Raw genomic sequence first — 19,634 nt, forward strand, 5'->3', positions numbered from 1 at the left:
TGCTACTCCGCAAGAATTGTTGGCTAATCTGAACTGGTGTTGCATGTGTCGAACTGCAGGCTGTAATTTATGGCATTCAATGCAGGCACAATGCAGTGTAATTGATAGGGAGTGAGAGAATGCACTGAGACATGCGTTTTTGTGGGCCAGTATTTAGAATTCAGTAGCATTATTATTCAATTGTTCTCATATATTTCCAATCGTGTCAATCAGTGCACCTTATTTAATTGATCTTAATCCCCATAAACACAATCCCATCTATCCCTTTAGCACTCTGACCAACTGTGACATATTTTCCTGACCTCACCTAGGCCTAATTGAAATTAAGTTAGGTGACCTTTGGGGTGCCTGTAGGGGCCTGCTTGTTCTACAAGCCGCTTGCTATGTACCATTTGCTAGAAACCCATAAATCAGCCTGTTGAACTTGGATGCAATGATGTTCTCGGCCTTTCTTATGACATTTCCAAATGGCCACACGCTCTACCTAGGATCATGGCACCGTGAAAGGCACCCAACCATGGTATATGAAGAAGAGAATGAGCCCAGCAGACCAAGCGCAGGGGAGCAAATAAACCGGTGGCATCAGAAATGGCACTGGGAATTGGCATTGATTGTTAAAACTGCTGTCATGCGTGCAGAGAGGGTTTGTTATTGAAGACACGTCGCACATCACATATCATGAGCATGTGAAAAATGCTTTTGCCTTTGAAAAGACTCAAACCAATTAACAAAAGACACTTGAGTGCTGTAAAGAAACATTTATAATTTCTAAGGATAAGATCTAAAACACTGTCGGATAAAAGTCATGTCATTGAGGCCATGTGGGTTTGCATGTTCTTCGTTACAGCACCCATTGAAAAATATCCCCATTGTATGCAAATCTATAATGGCAACAGAATAAAGTACTATGTATAGTCTGCTGAAAGCCTGTGCATGCGTGTGTGTGTGTGTGTTCTGCAGGGAGAGAAGTAAAGGTCCACTTGTGACAAGCCTGGTGGGAACAGAACATCTGGCGGACCGGCTGCTCCTCTGGTTAACATGCCCCTCCTCAGTGGCCTCCGACGACACACACCCCGGTACCGCATGCACACACGTGCACAGGTACATGCGGTAAGGCAATAAGACTCCACCACGACAACGACTCAAAACCATTATGACAAGGGAGAGAGGTATAAATAGGGCCCATCATTCAAACAATGATGCTATGGAGCAACAATGTCCAATTTGCACCAGATGCTCTTCAAAGCCAAATTAAGCCAACATTATTGCTGGTGGAAAATGTCATGTTATTGGCAAGGTGAACCCTCTCCACTCCAACCCTTGTGCTTGATGCAGCTTTGGATGGATTTGTGCTGGCTCACTCCCATATCCACCCTGTAATTGACTAAATACTGAGCCGTGCCTTCTTTTTTTTCTTCCTCTCTTTGTCACTTGCACAGTTAAACGTGTGTACTTAAAGTCATCACTCATAACTCTGCATAGCCTGGAAAGCTATTCCGGCTGCAGAGGATGGCATCAGTTAACACTTCCTTGGCGTTCGTTAACTGAGTGATGTCACAGGCAGACGTCTCATTAGCGCTGAGTGTACGGCTGAGTAACAGAAGATGACACAACGGGTGGATTACTATTCTTTCATGAAAGGTTGAATAACTTGATAGAAGTGGCAGCAGTCTCGCTGGAACGATTGCTCACTGCCTCCAGGCATGACATTTGGCGCCCCAGGCGAGATTCTGGACTAATTCCTTAACTCCGATCCTCCTCCCTCTCTTCCTCACACCCACACGTTGTCCTATGTTTGTGCGGACCGAGATTTCCACCATAAATTCCCACAGGTCTGGAACCCAACCCATCCATCCATCCATCCATTGTCAAACCGCTTATCCTGCACACAGGATCGCGGGGGGGCTGGAGTCCATCCCAGCCAACTTTGGCCGATAGACAGGGTACATCCTGGATTGGTCGCCAGCCAATCGCAGGGCGGAACCCAACCCATTCTGTGGAAATAACCCAAATTAACTTGAAAGTTAAAATATTTTCTCATTCTTCCCGAGGCTCCCAAAACATACAACAACTAATCACCAGCTTCTCTGTAGGCTGCAGCAAGGTCTCAATGGAGACGTTTGGGAAGGAGGGTGTTTGTGTGGTGAAAGCAGACCACACTTTGTGAATGACGCTGGGCAGCCGGAAGAATAGCTGGTATCGCACTCTTCCCGTACCCATCGAATAGCAAGCAGCCTCAGAGAGCTGTAATTTAGACAATATCAATATCGTCATGATAGTAATATGCTCCTGTTATCAGCCACTCGGCATCCAGTGTTTTTTTTTAAAGAGCATGTCCACACACACACACATTGTCAGACGAAAAAACGAAACTTTGAATCCAAACAGAAACAAGCACTTTAGACGTTTTGTGTTTACTTCCTCAGCTGTTTCTCATGGCTGAGGGAGGGAGTGTATTGATTTTACTTCTTTTTAATAATGCTGAAGAAGAAAGGAACATAAATAAAAGCAAAAAAAACTAGAGAAGGTTTTGGAGAGAGAGAGGCATCAAGGAAAGGAAGAACCATCCAAACATGAAAAAGCTTTTTAATGTTATTGGAAAACAGTAGCGAATGTCTGAACTCTTGGAACAAGGGGCTACTTCTACACCCAGCACTCATGGATGCTTGCAGGTGTCGATCGATAAACCTGTAGGATCTGGATTAATTTCCCTAATATTAAAAAATACACGTAACATCAAAGTAGCTGGAGCAATAACTTCCTCCAGCTGAACATCCTCATGATACCACCCTCATTGGACTAATCTCTGGTGGGGACGAGTCCGCCTACAGGTGGGATTCTGACCATCTGGTGTCGTGGTGCAGCCAGAACAACCTGGAGCTCAACGCTCTAAAGACAGTGGAGATGGTTGTGGATTTCCGGTGGAACAGAGCCCCACCCTCCCCTATCACCCTGTGTGACTCCCCCGTCACTATTGTGGATTCCTTCTGTTTCCTGGGCTCCATCATCACCCAGGACCTCAAGTGGGAGCTGAACATCAGCTCCATCACAAAGAAGGCTCAGCAGAGGTTGTTCTTCCTGAGGCAGCTGAAGAAATTCAACCTGCCAAAGACGATGATGGTCCACTTCTACACGGCCATCATCGAGTCCATCCTCTGCTCTTCCATCACCATCTGGTACGCTGCAGCCACAGCCAAGGACAAGGGCAGGCTGCAGCGTGTCATCCGCTCTGCAGAGAGGGTGATTGGCTGCAATCTTCCGTCCCTGCAGGACTTGTTCGCTTCTAGGTCTCTGAAGTGAGCTAAAAAGATCGTGGCCGACCCCTCGCACCCCGGACAAAAACTGTTTGTGCCCCTTCCATCTGGCAGGAGGCTGAGGTCCATCAGGACTAAGACCTCCCGCCACACCAACAGTTTCTTCCCGTCGGCAGTCGGGCTCATCAACAGAGCCCGGTCCCCCACTGACTGACTATAACATTCCACCGGTCACTCCCCTTCACACTGCACATGTCACTTTAACTGTAATTCATCACTTTGTCGTCACTCGTCACTTTATCACTTCATGCTTAATATTTTTTAACTTTTTTAATATTTTAAATTTTTAACTTTAACTTTATTCTCTTGTTTTATACTAACCCATAGCCTTCTTCTACAAACCCATTGAATTAGAATTTCATTTTACTTTATTTTATTACTTGTGCAGTGCTGTCTTGTTGTCTATTGTTACACTGCCTACACGCACCAACCGCCAAGACAAATTCCTTGTATGTTTGACATATTTTGGCAATAAATGTTTCCTGATTCCTGATATATATATATGTATTTTTTTAAGCTTTTATTTGACCTCATTTAATTAAACACAACCGACTCTTTTATGTTCTTTAGTAATTGGCAGTGGTTACGCAGACCTTTGTGTCCTGATCGATGAAAAGAATCAAGGGAACTTCACTGTGCGTTGCGGAAAGTCAACACCTCAATCTTGTCATTACTTTCATATATCAAGACATCTCTTGTGCTTTATTGGTTATTCAACCGCATAATGTTTGCTTAAATTAAACTAGAGCTTTTCAAGCAAATACATGAACATCTTTACTGATTAAAAATATAACCATGGATGCATCAGAGTGAGCAACTTAGACACATGACGAGGAAAACCAAAGTTGCTCAAGTAGCTGAAGCTAATTAGATTGGGATACATCTTGACAGAAAATCAACTTTTAATGAAGAGCTGTGTGGTGGGAGAAATTAGCCATTACCCTGCAGAGCTGGCATAAAATGTTAATAAATGACAATGATGTTGGCGCTGACTGTGAAGGAAGTGCCTTGCTCGGGGAACATCTTGACGTTTAGGCTGTCATAAAACAGGGCGCATATATTTTACCTCATCTAGGGAGATAGAGGAGAAGAAAAAGAAAGTGTGAAAGCAGAGGGAAAAGAAGGTGGAGCAGGAGGGGAGGTCATGCAACAAATTGTAGTTGTGATGTGCACAGGAAAAGGAGACAGTGAACGACGGGGCGAGAGAGTTTAAAAGGCACGGCGTCTGTTCGCTGGCAGGATGGACGGAGGGAGGGAGGGAGGTGTGCCACAGCGGAGCGTGACAAGTGCGGCAGAACAAACCGGCGGTGACTCATGGGCTCCTCCGTTCACTACTGTGATCAGATCCAGCAGGACAGCCCACCATATGGGATGGCACAACTTATTCATCCAATCACTTGAACTACACACAAGACCAGAGGAGAGGGGATGGTGTGCGCCTGTGTGTGTGCTGGGGAGAAGGTGCCTGAGGGTTTCTTCGATATGACAGTAAATAAAAGGGGAAATTAGGAGTAGATGGCTTCAGCAAGTAATATTTTTAATCTAATAAAGGCATTCTTTGAACAAATGAAAAAGAGGCATAACTGTCACGCTGATAAGAAATTGCGTTATAAAACATGTAGCCCTGCATGATTTCCTAGTTTGGAATTATGAAAAACGGATCAATTAACTGAACCCTGTTGTGCTGACAGCTTTTTTTTCTTCCAATTTACATAAGTCTTGTTCAAAAACTAAACCAATTTTACCTAAATATAAAAAATAAAAAGCATTAAATACAAAATAATTAAATGGGGATCCTTCGGAAAAATAAATGAGCTCCTGCCCCCCAAAAGTCAATTTGTTTATCCTATTCAGGAAACATGTATCTAACCTCTGACTCTGCCATACACATGATGCACCGAAAGAGTCAAAGACATTAAAACAAATTATTAAATAAAGGCTTCCGAGCACATACGGCTGTGATAATCACTTGTGTCTTTTACGGTCCTCTGTTAAATGCAGATTAAGGCTAAGCTCTGAGAGGTGAAGGGCCTGGCGAATTGAGCCCCAACACACCAGGCTCAGGAATAGAAACAGACATAATCTAACCAAAGGCAGATATTTTTGAGAAGAAAAGAATGTTTTACCCGGTTGGCAAGAGGCACCGTAAACCCTTTTTATAAAAGGTACCTAAACTACACAGTGCTTCACTGAAAGCAGAACAAATTTGCTTAACTTCACAACATGCAGGGCCCTCTGATAAAAGTGTCTATCCTTTGCTGTGCCTTGCAAAGATATTGTTATCCACTTTGTTCCTCTCTCACCTTGCCAGCTTAGTAACTTAGACAGATTGTGATCGTTGTGGGATAAATTAGGGATTAGACTGGAGGTGTATCGTAATCATATGCTTCTGGGGTGGAACAGCGTTTTGGATACAAGAAAGGCACGACTGTCCAAGATCTAGCTTTTGTCTGTTACTTAGAACAAGGGTTCTTGGAAATCCTGAGACCAATGCTCAATTTAAGAATCTGTTCCTTCATGTTACACGCATGTGCTTTGTACGATGGAAAAAGGCCAATGGGGAGCATCTTCAAAATACTTTTCCAATTCTGCTTCAATGTTTAAATAATATTCCTACCCATCACTAAAAAACTAATTCGACAAAGTCATTTGAAAGGTAAAATATAATTTAGTAAAATATGTTTTCATTGCAATGGGTTTAGTCTTCGTCCTTATTAATAACCTTTATAGTGTGACACAGTTTAAACTATATCTCTGAAACCCATCAATTCACTTGAGTATTCAGTGACCTGTGGTTATTTATGGTTATTCTCGACAAAGCACTCTAAAGTGAGAACATTATAAAAATGTAGGAGCATCATGAGGGGAAAGTCAGAGGGTAATATTAGCTAAGGTAAAGAAATAAATTATAAATCCTGAGAGGTTAGTTACAGTGTTATCACATTGTCAGTGAGTCTTATTCACAGCCGAACCCTCTGCTGTCCTGTTCCCTCTGCCCTATGCCACAGGCTCACTTCTATTCTTAGATCCTCCACTCCAAATGATCTACTTTTCACTTTTCTGTCCCTGTATTAAAGGCAATTAAGGAAAAATTACGTTGTTGCGGTAGAAAACTGTACTTGAAAAAATGCTTTACGTATTGAACAAAATATCATGTGTTGTATATTGTCGTTAAGTTTTCTAAAAGAAGGAAATACCTTTCACAACTAAATAGCTCAAAGAATGCACTTAGTCTATGGATGTAGTCCCCCCCACAAAATTCTGCTAAATATTTCTATACCAATTTTAGCATGTTAACAAATCTGTACAAACTAAATGCATTAAAGAAATGTACTGACAACCAATAACCACGGATTTAAGGCGTAAAATCTGCTTCCAGTGGTCAAAGAGACGAACCAAATTATCGTTCATGTAGCATTTGCAAAACCCTGAAAAGGTGAAGTAAGAGCCATGAACTTAAGTCATCAGTGCAGAGCTCCATCTCAAGGCTAAAGACACATTAACAGTTCCAACATCTGACCACTGCCTGGAGGCTCACACACTCACATTGTTGCTGTTGCCCTATCTGGGGCAGCAATACTTGATGAGGTTTGACAGTAGTAAAAGACTGTCCGCATCAAAAAAAGAAGAAAAAAATGGTTCTGACTCTAGATAATAGATGTTGCCTTCCAAGCCAATAATACAGTCTATAATGAAATCGGCGGAGCAGAAAAGAGGCGCTCTTTCATTTCCTTATGCAGGGCCTTGCGTTTTGTACATCCCATTATTCATCAGGTCCGGGCTGCTGATAACTGCCCTATTTGCATCTGAATCAAGAATGCCTTATAACCTTCCCCACTAAGGCACCAATCGCGAGCTAATGAAGTGACCTAAAAAGAGCAGGTACAGTATTTAGGTATTTGCGAGAAACTGTGACCTACTCTGGAGGTGGCGTTAATTTGGCTGTAGGACGGCAACATTCTGTGGATAGTAACAGGATACTTAGGTGTATCACACATAGAATGAGTAAACTACGGGTGTTATAATGTTAAAATACTCTTTGACATATGGAATTTCTACATTATATTTGTTTACTTCCAAACAAGGATGTTTCCACAGGAGGTCCGTATCCGTACCATATCTTGGGCTACCCGTTTTTCCTTGACACAATATATATATATATATATATATATATATATTATATATATATATATGTCTTTGCCCTACTTAAACAATAACAATAAAGAGCGTGTGTATCATGGACAACGGTGAATAATCTTCCTATTTGAAAAATGCACATCACACCCCAGTCTGCAACTCAAAAGCGCGAGACTTCCCGCTTTAAAGTCTCTGCTGCAGGTCAGGAACATACTCTGTGATATTTGTGATCAATCACGACTGTGGAAAAAGATTGCACCAGCTCAGAATAAAAAAAAAAAAGGCCGTATCCACAAAGTGGTGATCTGTTGAGGGATGAACTCCACAGAGAAAAGTCTAGCTGTGCCACACAGACTGTTCAAAACCCCCAATAGACATACAGATTAATGGAGTGTGCCTTCACATACAGTTGTCTTAAACCCAGGATGAAGCCGGTGCAATCCTCGGCTGTCTCAACAGCAAAGAAAAGCGTCATATGGTGAGATATGTGCAATGTGTTATATCCCAGTTGGGCTTCTCAAATGTGTCAACTGGCATATATATATATATTTTATATATATATTTAATACTTAAATTGACTGAAGAGCATTTTCTATAAAACCTGCATTTTCACAACAATAAATGCTCTTCTCTTTCACACACAGTCCACACACACACACACACACACACACACACACACACACACACACACACACACACACACACACACACACACACACACACACACACACGGTCCGTTTCACACAGGTAACACAAAGACTTCCAAATGCCAGAGGGCAAACGAGTAGAAAAGGGGAGTGGGGTTCTTTTGAGTTCAGGTCGTGGCCATTAAATAAGCTGGTGCTGCAGAGGTGGCTGCATTGACAATGATATACGACAGAAACACAATCCATTGCTGTTATGAATTGGTTGGCTCTGGTCGAAGACAACACTTACACACGTGCGCATGCACACATGCACACAGACAGAAACAGACGCTCACAAGCAATTACGTCAGCAGAGACAACAAGCAAGCAGTGGTAGAGCCAGAAGTATCTTTCTCTCCTCCAGACAAATTCAATTTCCATCCGGGACATGCGTAAGCTGATCGAAGCAGCATACAAAGACTGGAGAAATATGTCACATCCTTCAGGACTGGACAGAATAGTGAGTGCTACTTGGGCAGTGGGATGCGTGCTCTGGTTGCACGGCCCTCTCTCTCTCTCTCTCTCTCTCTCTCTCTCTCTCTCTGAGGCTCTGCTCCATTCTCTCATGACCTCTGTGCGTCACCCAAAGCAATCTTGCAACCACGTCTTTTCCTTCCACTTTATTCCCCCCTGCTTCTATTTCTGACGCTCCTGCACTTGAAAAGGCAAATGTATAATTATCTTTGAAAAGCTCTGAGAACGGCTAGCAGGAAGCACAGGTGCGTCTCCGCTGGCGCGAGCCAGGTGAAAAGAGTAAAACAAAACAAATATAACCCTTCATTGTACAAGATATTCACCCAACTTAGAGAAAGGAAATAGCGGCGACTTTGTCATCCACCGGGCACTTGATAGTGAAATGTGTGTCAGGCAGACACACGTTTGCACATGCACCTGGGGGGGGGCGTCATGATGTCTGTTTAGCCACTGCAAAATAATGTCGTATCACTAGAAGATGTGTGAAGAATCCATCTGAATAATGAATGGAGGGAGGTTAATTATGGATGGAGCGAGGGCAGAAGTAGTGCCTCAGACATTTCCATGAAACACATGGTCGGATACATGGCGACGCTCTCGCTGCTCACTTCTTGGCAAGTAACAAGTCAGAGAGACTGCGTAATTAGCTAGTGGCCATTGACAATGGTGGGTCTCTGTTGCGTGTGGTTGTGCAACCTCGTGTTTTTTCTTTTCTTTTTTTTAAAGAATCCTCTTCAAATGAGTGCATAAGAAGAGGGTGCTTAGCGTAACTTGACAAGGAAAACTGTACTCATGTCGAAAATTAAGCAGCAAAATGATTATATGAAACAAAATTATAACCATTCCTCATTCTTATAGGCTGATTTGAAAAGTGAATGTCAAGACAGACGTGAAAGGATTCCATTAAAGGAGAGAATAAAGGATTGAAGTAGAGTTGTGTCAAAACGTTCTTTTTTGAGGGAAAATATACGAGTTTACTTATCTTTGTTTTTAGATCTTTTGTATGTTTTGGCAGATGACACACACATAATTAAAAGCTTTTATTTCAAAGACCCAAAGTTATAAATGCTATGGAATCAACCTGCGTTTATGTGGCCATTGCAAGAGATCGGCACCTGGAGCTCTTATAGATTGCATGGGCTGTCAAACACAAACAAAAGCAATGGCCTCCAATGAAGGGGTCGAAGATGTGGTTCAATAGCTGGGAATTGGGGGGGCGCAGGCTGGGTTGGTGGTTTGAGTTAAAATGAAGCAAAAGGATCCGGGTGGAACTAACGCGGGGCGTTCCTTCGCCTGCATGGGAAAAAAAGAGAAGGCCATTGGGAAAGAATGATGTTCCAGACACCCGTGGAGTCCTGTTTTGCGGGCTTGTGAGCCCTGGAGGGTTTTGCGGAGTTGTAGGAGGATTAGTCAAATGGCCCCACTGCTTTTGTGTCAGAGTCATGAAAACTCACCCTGTGCAGCATGTAGTCATAATTGAACTTTTTACTGAAAACAGCAGTTTCTCCTTAGTCACCCACAAGCTAAAGGCACTATAAATATCTGAAACATGGGCACGTCAGTTAGTCGGAGGAACAGACGTCTGTTTGTCTACAATTTAAAAACAGCTACACAGCTTTTGAGATGTGAGCAGTCTTGTTTAATCTTAGTCAATTCTGTCTTTTTGGCTACATCAGCCATATTTCTTACCCTCCGTCCCCTCTGCTGTTCTACAGATCAATCAACAAGCCAAGATATACAAGACTATAGTTAGGATATAGTATCGTAAGCTGATTCCACGTCAGGCCGTGATTATTTGCAGGTGACTCCAGCCTCAGTAGAGATTCAAGGCCAACAAGTAAAATCACCCGAAACCTTTTCTGTCTGGTTCAAGGTTAAAGAAGATAAAAAAAAAAGGGCGGGCAGTTGCTTCAGGTCCAAAGCAAGCTGAGGGGTCTTGCAATAGGCCCCGCCTGCCTGGGGACATCCACACGGCCCATTAATTCAGCTCTACTGAAACTTTCAAAAGCGTTGCTTCCAAAGGGCCAAACTTTTGTCCCCTCACAAAGGGCATGGCCAGAGGTTCTTCCATAGATGGGAACCCCGTTCCAAATCACATTATTTCCAATGAAATCCTCCTTTCTCCACCTGCCAGTTAACTATGTCAGTGCCATTGTGTTTTACCCCGGAAAAAAACCTCTCCATTTTGGAATAATCAAAGCTGGATGTGTATTATTGCTTTTACTGCCATTTACTATGAGAGGGAAGAGGCGCACCCCACCCCCCTTCCTTTCCTCAGAATTCTTTTTTTTTATTTTTTATGAAGAGAAATCTGGGCCACATGCCCCAGAGGAACGCAAAGTGCTTTAATTCATTCGCACCTTTTCTCTCTGGCTGCCATCTCCAAGGCCTCTCTTTATGCCCAGAAGTGATTTTTTCAGGCTGGACCATCAAAGCAATTATAGTAGCGGCCTGCTTCCCTATTATGAGGAGAGATGACTGACAACAGAGAGATGATGTGGGGGGTTGAAGGGCACTTGGCTCCAATTTATTTGATCTAAAAACATTTTTCTTCCACTCATGTAACACAAACAAACTGGCCAGATTATCTCCTTGAGATTCTTTGACTAAAAACATCTTATCCAATTCGCTGTACGACATTTTTCAATTACTTTTATCAGGAAACCTGGCAAAGAGACTGCGAGCCAGTCGGGTGATGCGGGACAGAGCATGCTAGTAGTGTAACAGAATACTGAGGGGCATGGCAGGCAGTGATGTGTGGCAATTAATGTAATGGACAAGAGAGAGAGAGCGAGAGAGCGAGCACGCAATCCATGGACTAATGAGAATGTCTCATGTTACAGTGCAAAGGCACATGGTCATCAAGACTCTTATTATGACAGGGCTATAGGAAGATGGCTCGCCACAAAAGGAGATACTGCACAAATGGATGATGCGGAGGGAGTACGGCGCCACTGAGCCGATGTTCCATCTGAGAGTAATAATTCTTCCCGGAGTGGCACAGGGGCTTTTCGGATGGATGGAGCCAGGATGTGAAACTTAAAAGAAAACAGGGCAGTAGGTAGGACATGAGCACATTAAGGAATATGGCCTAGTGAGGTACAGATAGCAATGAAGCAAATTGACACGCTTGCTAATCAGTCTGCTGTCTTTTTCTTCCTTCACGAGCTGTCATCCCAGCCATCAAGACTTTGGTCCTTGACCCCTCTCATTGACAGATTCCCCTGTTCAATTATTCAATGTTTATAAGCAGGGACCATCTATTCAGCCAGCAGTAGATCCAGTAGAATAGTGAAAGGGTGACTTCTTCAGCCATATTGACTGTCACAAAACCTTTACAATTGGCAAAATCAATATTTTTCAGACTGTTTTTACCACCATAAACATATGAATGGTGGTGTTAGAAAGAGCCCTCCCATGCATGGAGACTTTAATGATGCCACCATAAATGATTTTACATGCTCTCTCACTAATCATAATGTACGGTGGCTGACTATTTACAGTGATGGAATGCTACATTTAGCCAATACTGATTTGTTTGCTATGCCAGAGCCGGGCGTCGTATGGAATGAGATTCAGGCGAGGTGTGGCAGACGTTTCCACAATGACCTCACCGTCTCCTTAAAAAACGAACCTGTGTGAGTCACACTGTGACAAAGAAATCAGGTCAAACGCTGGCCTGCCAATGAACACTAAGCTTCAGCAAACATTCCCACAAATAAGCAGCACACACGATCCCACAAATACAACATGCACGCACACAAAAAAAAGGTCAGACATATGGACACACACCAAGCTGCACAGTCCTTTCCCTCAAATTTGAAGGAACATCACAGTTTCCATCTGCCATAATCCACCCCGGGGCAACAGTGACCTGAGCCACATGAAAAAACTCATCTAGAGTGGAGGCAAAATAAATAATAATAGTTGCGTTGTAATGCAGTGTGCGGCCTCATCCTTGACTTGGCTGGCAATGCCTCAAGGGTGGAGATGTTAAAGCTCAGCAACCATCATAGGACGTCCACTAATGCATGACCCACGGCTGTAGTGGTCAGCCCTCATCCTACCACCATAATTTCAGGTTAATAAGACAAAAAACATACGCACATAAATAATCACAAATACATCTTTGCCTCGGTCCAGGCGAGACCACAAATCACAGTTCTCTAACCTTTACCTTCTATGTGTTAATCCGCATCCACTGGAGGCAAAGGGACTGAAACTGTGGCGAAGGGTCTATTTTTAAACTTGACATATTAGTCATCTCTAAGGGGAGAGACATTGTAATTTATGGAATTCATGAATAGCAAGCTGTTGTGTTCCCATCTTGTTTATACCTCCCCCCTTCTCTCTAACTATTTTGGATGAATTCAAATAAACTCACAGATGGAGTTCGGTAGGATCCATATTTCCATAAGACCACATATGCTGAACAGCACCCGCTGAAGAGGGAGCCTGGTAGCTCCTCATATCATTTTGGGCATGTGGTAAAAATGTATATAGTGTTGTAACCGATTTATTTTCTCTGGAGGGATACAATTGCTCTCAGATACACAAGTGCAAAAATTGTGTATTTTGCACCTTTGGTCTCTTTCATTTTCTCCCCGTAATTCAACCAAAGAGTGAGTCTCATAGCAGGCAACTGATCCCCTTATTAGAGGAGATCTTCAGCTCCGTTTAGTCCGTCTTTACCCTCTTTTATTGGACATTATCTCTTAAATCTTACCCTTGGAAAAATGAAATAAAAATAGATTAAGGAAACAGATTCTCAGTAGTTTAAAAATGAGCATTCTGTGGCCATGAAGGATGTTAAAACAATATAATCCATCAGCGGTTTTCAACTTGGCATTCTTCGTACTACCACCACATCGGACCTCAGGACAGAGATATTGGCTTCCAAAACTAACAATCTCAAATTGCACACTTGGGTGAGTGAGCAGTGCTGTTTGCATCAGTAGCTAACAGCAAATATGTCATTGTGAGAATAAACAACAATTACACTTACACCCATTACGTTGCAATTGCATCATCCTATGTGACAAGCAAAGGGACGTCTCCTCCAAAGCTTCAACAGAAATGATGTAAAGCCATAACAGAATGAAAGACCACACCTCAAAAAACCTAAACAATCGATTTACACAAGAAAATAAAAGGTTATGTGAACACCGGGCATTAAATAGAGCATGCATTTAAAACCCTTGAGGGTGTTTGGTGGTCAACTACAACAGCAACGTGCTGCATGTGCTTATTGTGGCTGAGAGTGCTGCTGCAACTTGGGAAAACTCATACAGGCAAGGGAGTAATTTGACCCCACTCAAATCCTTCCATCAGACACTAACCAAATAGAAGTCAAAAGAACCAATGAAGACAAAGCGATAAAAGGGAAGAAAGAATAGAGAAGTGGCTGAACCTTTGGGATTAGTGCTAAATAACTAAATGGGCCATATCTCTTTTCCATTACCAGAAAGGAATAGCTATTCCAACTGCTGGAATCTAAATAAAAAAGGTGAACTCCGTCCTCTAGTCGTCTTTTGTTCATCCTGGTTTCAATGTTGCATATTCGTATAGCTTCCCATTTCTTACTTCACGATATGAGCAAATGGAGATCGTGTCCTCGAGGCCCATCAATAAATAAAACCGACGCAAATAAACAGATAAATAAATAAATATGAAGAGCCTTGCAAATGGGCATCAGTCAGCATTAGTGATGGAACCACGTCGAGCACAATCATGCTTGACTGGATTGGGAGTGCGTGAGTGCAGGGGGCATTCTTGCTGGTTGCACACCCACCATAGGTATGTGTGTGTGGGTGCAAAGGGTGAGTATTGGGGGGGTACTCCTGGGGGGGGGTTATTCTGCCTTTTAGCTTCATTTAACCCTCCCAGTCTTTTAAACTCTCTATAGCTATCTTCCTCTACCAGCAGCGCCTAGGTTCAACTGCTAATGCAAGTGCATCTGCAGTAATGTCAATGTATGATATTTATATGTGCCACAATTCAGTTCAATATGATTATACGTATCCTGCATTTTAGGTGTATAAGCAGAGTGGATTGCTTTCAAACTGTTTTGAAACAATTGTGCTGTGCAATGAAAACAAAAAAGGTTTTGCCGTCCATGACTTCAAGTTTCACAAACTGCCTTTCTATTTCATCTTCTCTTTAACGAATACGCAGCACTTCCACCACAATGTACCTGCGATCATAACTTCTGTTCCTTTAATTTCTCCTGCGGTTTAGGATTCACTTGACACTTGCATGCAGAAGGGACCGTCATAAAATTTCTGCCTTAAAAATAATGCTAACATAACATGTGAAATACTTCATAAAGCATGTAAACTCCAGCTTCTTCAAGCTGCTAGTGTAATTTGTTTAAAATACTTGCTCCCGACGTCACCTTTTCTGGTATGTTCTATTGAATGGAGAATTTAAAATGTTTTGACATATTCTCCTTTTATATGCATCAAGTGGGAATTACTATCATAAGCCATCACCCGAACGGTCGTTACTTTTCTATACCTCCCTATTACAGGCATCAGGCCCACCTAATGGAAACGTAAAATATTAATTCCACCTCGTTGAGGTGAACAGATTGCTGGGACTGACATGCCAAATGCAAACATCCGTCTGGGCATTATACCGCATACTTCAATAATAGCCACATCATATTAAAGAGGGAAAAACACATGAGTGTGGCAGCAGAGGAAGAAGCATTTCATTCTGGCGCTGCCTCTTATTGTCAGTGCAACACATAACCATACAAGATGGCAACCTATTCCACCGCACATTATTTGTTCTCTAGCTGAGCATCAGTAAGCCCTGCTGTATGGCCAATGAGCAGTAAATACATTTTAATTTAACCGACACAAGTTGCCCATCCGTCAACACTAAGCATGATGGCATAGGCCAAATTCCTTTGGAATTATATGAGGGCAATTTTTCAGCTTGTGGGATGGTCCGACTTTCACGGGCATTCCTTCGGCTTGCAGCTCTGCAAGTTTATGGGTCTGTTAGGAATTCATCAAACAATGAACGATATCAATCTTATTGTGCGAGTGTGCCCTGGGTAAAAATAAGATGAAACCTTCCATTATGGGGCCTCCAAAGCATATTTGCCCTCTAAAATGGATCCAGCATTGACAATTTACACTTAGGGTGACCTTTCATAACTGCCCACATACTTGAAAGCCAATATTGTTTGGAGAGTGAGCAGAAAAAAAAACACAGACTGCAAAGCGCTCTGGGATATTATTGAATATGATAAGCAAGGAGACGTTTCTGCTCTGCAGTCGTTCGTTGATGGTCCACTAGGCGGGAGGGCTGAGTGCTCTTTGCATCGATGAGGGACCCTGCCAATAAACTCAGACAATATTGGACATGGGTATTGAGAGCCCTGAGTCCATTATGGCACCAGGTCCTTGACTTTATTTCAAAATAAAAAATAGTAAGTAATTGTTAGCGTAGGGCGCTACTCTCCACATGCAACGTCTTCTCAGACACGGAGCTGTAAAAGGGCATAATGGCATCAAAGGGTGATGCAGGGAGCTCCTGTCGATAACCCCTACTCAAGTAGATACCTTCAGCATGAATTAAACAGCAAAGGGTTTAGGGTGCACTTAACAGCAGGGACAGGGGCAAGAGACCCTAGGTCTCCATTCACAGAGACGGCCTTTTATTAAGATTTGATTAATCCTCTCACAATAGCTTAATGTCACACTTCACCTACTTTAGGTCCTCTCTTGGCAGAGTTAAGCAATGGATCAGTTATGCGGCAAGGGTACTCAAATGGTACATAAAATCGTCATCTATATTTCCATGATGAGTTTTCTGCTGTGGATGAAAAATGATCAGGGCCGGAGAAAGGCCCGATGGGTCAACGGGAGGGACAATGGCTTTTTCTATGCCATAGGGCGTCAAATGCTAAATCGAGTGGCTGTCCATGCATCAGTCTCTCCACATCTGCCTTTCCCTTTGCCTGTTGATAAATATCCTTATCTATGAGTAGCAGGTGATAGATTTCAAGCGGCACGTCTTGTCGGAGCTCTGCTCTCGTCCGCTCTGTTGGTATCCCACTAATCTAAACTATCTGCTAAGCGATCCAAGCTAGCAAGAGGCACCGACACCCTCTGGGGTCTCTTCGCCCCAAATCATGTTAGCTGCACTTCCTGCAGGATCGCCTCTAGGGTTGCCCCCGATGAATAACATCTATCAACACCCTGGAGTGGAGACTCTGAGTTTGTGGAGGCAAAAGGCTTCAGCCCTCAACTCAGACAAACCCTACAGCAACAGTCCCTAACTGATAAGCGACACAAGCTTGCATAAATGTGTGAAACAGCACGGGAGTCACAACCGCTGTAGGTTGAGAGACAACGAGAGGGAGATAAAGTGATGGGTACAACATATGTGTGAGCAAATTAATTGCTAAGGGAATTACGATCACTATCACTCCCCTTGATGGTGTTGAAGAAATAAAACAGGGATTTTTTCCTAGATCAGGGGAGAGATAAGGAAATAGCTGCCAGGCTGAACATATTGTCTCTCTATATCGGGGTGATGAGGATAACAAATATAGGAGTGATGTAAGTATTAAAAAATAATGTATTTCACAAATGAGGTCGGGTGATATAAGAGAAGAATGGGAGAAACTTTATCTTTGCCATCATCTCCTTCTTACAGACATGTCCCTTTCGTCTTTTCATTTACCTCCTTGCAAATTCATCCATTTTCTTCTGTAAAAATTTCATGAGAGAAAATAGGTAATTTAATCTTCATTAAACTTCCAGGGGGCCTCCTCCCTGGCCTGACCGGCTGAATTAACTGCCAGGCTTCGAGGGATTAAACCGCCGGGCTGAAATTCCGTAACCCTGACAAGCATTATATCACCGCATCTGTATTTTTTAATAGGCATGAGATGATCCCTCCCTGTTCAATGTCAAATAAGTCCTTAAGAAGCTCACTATATAGAACACAGGAGGGAACTTTTGATGGACTGACCTGTGAAGGTGAAGCAGGAGAGTGGGGCAGAGATACGAGGGAGAGAGGCCCTGGTTTGGGATTGTAATGACGTTGAAAATGCATTAAGAAATAAGATTGACTTGCTTCTGTTTGAAATCGGATTGATGTGTCTTTTGGGATGCCCCCCCAGTATGAAAGACCCACTGAGTCTGTGGCTTTCATTCCTGACCAAAAATCGATGAGCCAGGATGTATGAGACGCTCCCACTCTCTACCCACCAATCTCCCGCAAGATACCCAGGTAACTGTCTCATCAGAAAGGGAATATGAGTCATAAAAGCAGAAGGCTAACGCACGTTGTTTTTTCTTCTTCTTCATTGTTATCAACTTAAACATTAAGAGCCCAGCCAGCAATGACGATAGAACAGTATACAGGGTTAGATCAACGGCCAGAAACACTGGATGTTTGATTTTCCTGAAATGGGACTGAACCAACAACAGAAATGTGGCTTCTCTGGTCTCGGTAAATCCATTCAGCTTCTGTGTGTGGAATTAGGACTGGCTGGTGTAATTGCATAACACATGAGTACGGCCTCGCGGGGTTAGGTTTTCCATCTTGCACAAAGTGGAGACAAGGAAATAGGAAATGCTTCTAGAATTGAGTGTAATTGTGACTGGCAGCGCCTAGAATTGTGTTCAGCCTGACACTTGAGGTACTCCGCTGGAGTATAGTGTAGCCCGAGGAACGGAAAACAAACTTCATGCCGGGCCCAAATGAAGTCACTTCCAGATTCCATTTGGAAGAAACATCCATAGACATTTCAAAAGGATTTACCCCCTCACATCACTTCAAAGAACAGATCCATGCAGCTGTTTATCAAACAACATTTTGAGGTCCATATGGGGGGAACGTGCGTTACACGTTCTGGTAGCGTGGTGATGTTCACTTGGAAAAAATGTCATGTAAGTGGGAAGCCTGGAAATATTGGAGGAGAGCTCGACCAAGCATTGTACCAAGGGCCTTTTTCAAGCAACAAAAAAAAATCAAATTCTATTATGAAAAACCGTAACGATGGTAGAGAATCCACCCCACTTCATAAAAAAAACACTTAACTTTCAGCATTGTGCTAAAGATCAGACTGGAAACATTAGAATAAAAACGATGGGTGAGTCAAACATGAGTGAAAAGACGAGTTTGATTTTCTGATTCTGATTTCCTGGAAATGACGGACTGCCCAGTGCTGCCGCAGTTAGGACACTGTGTCATGGACATCATTTGTTAAAAACGTATATTCAGTAGTAGTTTGTGGCAAACGTCGACAGTCCTACCTTTGTACCAGTGCAGCTTGGACAGTGTGTGAGACCAACTACACCCGGCCTCCTAACGTGCTGCCCGCATTCCAGCTCCCCACCCATTTTGACAGTAACTGGTTTAATATGTGCAAGCTTTTACTTTTACCGACACCAAGTTTTTGTAACTTGGTGTCGGCTCGCCAAGGTCTTCTCGATGGTTTAAAAAAAGGACTCAAGAAGCTATTACTATAGCTTTGTGTCTTGAGATGCACCGTCTTTCAGGTGTCAGGTATTCACACATGCAACGAGCACACTTTAAACATATTATTACGAGAAAGACAGAAAACCAGGCACTTTGTTTTCAGCAGTTCACAGTTCAGGCGTATCTGGGATGCTTTCAGACATCAGCTAGAAATATACCAAACATATAGAGTAAAAGCAAAACAAAACCATTAGCGGCCAACGCATTGGTGTACAGCCCTTGACGAGAGAATGCTGCCGAAATACACAAGACGAGTAGTGATGTCATGCTTCCACAGCACAGGGTAACAGAAAAAGTTAAGACCATTAGATGATAACTGGAGCTGCTCTACAAGACAGAAATTATGCCGAATCAAAAATGATTTCCTTCATGGAGCCTGACCGCTTGCGTTACAAAATTTGAGATCAAGTGTCCTTTACTGTAATTTCTTTTGGAGGTACTTGTTGTAAGATGTACATCATCTCACTTGGGATTATAAATGCCCAGTCCAGTACAGGGTTTGCTTCTAAACTGCTCC

At 42.8% G+C, this 19,634-nt stretch overlaps 1 protein-coding gene across 29 annotated transcripts in view; it reads right to left on the reverse strand.

The window, feature by feature from the left end:
- diaph2 (diaphanous-related formin 2) overlaps window positions 1–19,634 on the reverse strand; it is a 301,435-nt gene that overhangs the window by 15,776 nt on the left and 266,025 nt on the right. The gene's annotated exons all lie outside the window — the stretch shown is intronic.

This window comes from Gasterosteus aculeatus, chromosome 4 (genome assembly GCF_964276395.1).
Source record: "Gasterosteus aculeatus chromosome 4, fGasAcu3.hap1.1, whole genome shotgun sequence".
Taxonomy (NCBI): Eukaryota; Metazoa; Chordata; class Actinopteri; order Perciformes; family Gasterosteidae; genus Gasterosteus; species Gasterosteus aculeatus.